A 3,589-nucleotide genomic window follows, 5' to 3' on the forward strand; every position below is an offset into this window, starting at 1 on the left:
ATAATGAAAGATCTGGGGAGGGTCGTGAGGTTATGCATGCTGCTACTTGTGATAGAGAGCATCACAGACAAGACGACAGGACAAGAGTCTTTGCACTCGGGAAATTGCCATTCACAGCCCCCACTCTCCTCTCTTTCTTTCTCTCTCGCTCTCCCCTATTCCCTTCCTCCCTTTCCTCCTTCTCTCTCTCCCTCCCTCTGTTGCCAGAGGTTGTTCCCCCTCCCTCAGAGGCTCTGTTTGCAATGTCAAGGCTGCTATGTTGAGAAACCTCTCTCTCTGATTTATTCCTTATTTTCATATCAACACTGTCTGATGTGATATAAGAGGAGGTGGGTGGTGGAGGCGGAGGGAGGACAAATATGCACACACACACACACACACACACAGTGGCACAGTGGCACACAGTGGCTGGCGTTCCTGTTGTCGGATCAGTGATGTGTCACTGGCGCTGTCACTGGTCCACGGTACTGACGAGGCTCTTTGTGCTCTGAACAACTTCTGTCCTGCGAGAGGGAAACCACTTCTCTCCTCCAGCACAGCCTCTCTTCCCACTCCATAGGAGGTGAGCCCGAGCACATCACCAGGACTGCGATAAATACTTCACCAACTCCACGAGGCGACAAACAGAAAAGAAAAAAAGAGAGAGAGTGAAAAGGGAGAAGCGAAGAAAGCGGGATCAATATTTCAGAGCAGAGCCCCAGAAATCTGGGCTTACTCACTGTGGCTGTCTTGTGTCTGTCTGCCCATGCTGGAATTACAACCGCCTTCACAGGGATCAGTCCAATCTCCCAGGGATAGCGGGGGTGTCAGAGTTTTGCTGAGTGTGGTGTGGTGACGCCTCGGACTTGTAGTGCCGTGGCCCAGGGGGGGGCTGAAGCTCTGGAGGAGGAGGAGTTGTTGTTTGTGGATCGCTGTTCACAGCTGTGTGTGTGTGATATGATTGAGCGTGGGGAAGCAGCTCTCCCCGTGGCCCTGTCCTCCTCCTCCGCCTCTCTGCTCTAGCCCCAGAAAGAGGTCTGGAGAAGAGGCATGGCTGGCCGGCGGATGCCCCTGCTGCTGCTGGTGCTGCTGGAGGTGCTGAGTGGAGTTTATGGGGGACCAGGGGATGGGGCAGGGAGGTACAAGAGTGGCTGGAGGTGGAAAGGTGACAGGACCCGTGAGTAACCCCTCCTCTTCCTCCCTCTCCTAAAATATGCTGCTCTCCCTGTCTCTCTCTCTTCCTCTGTCTCTCCCTGTCTCTCTCTCTTCCTCTGTCTCTCCCTGTCTCTTACTGTCCCTGTTTCTCTCTGTCTCTCCCTGTTTCTCTCTCTCCCTTTGTCTCTCCCTGTCTCTAACTGTCCCTGTTTCTCTCTGTCTCTCCCTGTCTCTCTCTCTCTCTCTCCCTGTCTCTCCCTGTCTTCTACTGTCCCTGTTTCTCTCTGTCTCTCCCTCTGTCTCTCCCTGTCTTCTACTGTCCCTGTTTCTCTCTGTCTCTCCCTTTGTCTCTCCCTGTCTTCTACTGTCCCTGTTTCTCTTTGTCTCTCCCTGTCTCTTACTCCTCCCCCCTCTCTCTCTCACTCTCTCTTCCTTATATATAGACACACTTACAATCACAAACACAATTTCTCTCACTCTCTTTCCCCTTTTACCTGTCTCTCTTTCGCTATTTCCAGCTCTCGCGGTTTTATGAAGTTGAGCATTGAGCTGTGCCAGCAGGTTTGTTCGCTTTGACGCATGTTTGCATTTTGGGTCAGGTTTCTCAGGACAGACAGCAAGGGGAATTATCTTCTCTAAAAAATGATGAAAATTCTGTCATGCTCTGTCAGGTATTAGGGCTCGATGTGTGTGGCACTGTAATGTGTATTTGCCTGGGTTATGAGTAGTCAAGCATACTTTATGGTTTCTCTCTTGCTCTCTCTCTATCTCTCTCTCTCTCTCCCCCTCTCTCTCTCTATCTCTCTCTCTATCCCTCTCTCTTTCTACGTCACATCACTCTGTTCTCCGCTGCTCCAATATGAATATCTCTCAGCCACTCAGTCTCATTAATTGATCAGTGTTGATCTGTAAAAAGCTGCTCGGTGAGGCATGAGTGGCTATATCCTCCTGGTAAAAGCTGAGTGTGTCTCCTTCAGGAGAGCATTAGAGATTCTGGGACACAGGCATGCAGATGGAGAGAGAGAGAGAGAGAGAGAAAGAATGTGTGCGTGTGTGTGTGTGTATGTGTGTGTGAGAGTGCGAGAGAGAGAGAGAGAGAGAGAAAGAGAGAGAAAGAGAGGATGTACTAATGAGTAGAGAGCTGTGGTTGACTCCAGGCAGAGCGGTCCCCAGTCTTTAGACAGCTGTCCCCAGTCTTAAGACAGCCTAATGTGATTGTTTGGCGTGCCACCACTGTTTGACGCTGAGTGATGAACCGGGGGAGTGTGTCCGTCCTTGTCTGTCCCTTTTTGGAGGTTGAAGGGAGATGACAGTCTTGATATGGTTCCAAGATTAAATGACTCGGGCGAGATGCACGAGTCATGTTTGAGTGCCAGGTCCCCTGTTAGCCCGAGTAAAAGAGGTGGTGGATGTTTCAGTATCTCTCGAAAAAAACACACTACTGTGCATTGTTCTAAGATGATGATAGTGGATGAATGGCGGTTATGTTATTTATGCTTTGTCTTGGCGCACGTTGGCACAGGTTCCACTCTGTTTCTTCGAAAGGAAATCACTTGCGTACTCTTCTGCACCTTGCTGATGACTGAACTGGCAGGGTTCCAGACTAGGAGGGTTTGGATTCGTGGGTGGCCAGTCCACCCTCATGGCCCAGTAAGTAAACCCTGCTGGGAGAATATAGGTCCTCCGGTTGGAGGTAATGGCATCTTACCTGTCTAGCTGTTTCAAGTGATGGTTTTATTTTCTCCCTCTGCAGACACTCTCTCTGTCTGAGTGCCCTGTCGTGTCCAAACCCTCTCCTGTGATCTCATTGAATGAGTAAAGAACCAGAGTGGTATCTGGAAAAGCACAGCAAGCATAAACTACAGCGAGTGGGTGTAGTGATTCTATCTCTCTCTCTCTCTCTTGCATACCCACTCACTCACATTTAACATAAAAGTGTGCACATACATTCTTTCTGTCAGTGAAATTAACAGAAGTAGTAGCATTCATCCCTCACCCCTCCACCTGGTCTCTCAACTCTAAGACCATCACAGATGGGCAGCATTGAAGTTGCAGGTTTCACTCCCGTCATAAAATGCACAGGTGGTTTTATGATGCTACGCTGGAGATTATAAGGCTGTACAACACTGAGCAGGCATATGTTTCCTACCAAGATGTGTTGGTTCAGGTGTTACAGTCTGTTACACATTACGTTAAACAAACATTCAAACATTGCGCTACACAATGGTCCCGCAATGTATTTCTGTCTATGTTGAATATTGTCCACTATTGCCAGCGAATCTACTGTAATAATAACCGTACAGTCCTGATGGTGCTTGCAGAGAGGAAAAGGTATGAAATGATATAAATAAATCGATGTAGACAGGTAATTATGATAATGAGGGTGGTTGCGAGAGATAAAGGAAAATTGCCTGTTTATTTAGCTGATGCAAATGATAAAAAAAACATGAGAAAA

This window comes from Argentina silus (assembly GCF_951799395.1).
Source record: "Argentina silus genome assembly, chromosome: 14".
In the NCBI taxonomy this organism is placed as follows: Eukaryota; Metazoa; Chordata; class Actinopteri; order Argentiniformes; family Argentinidae; genus Argentina; species Argentina silus.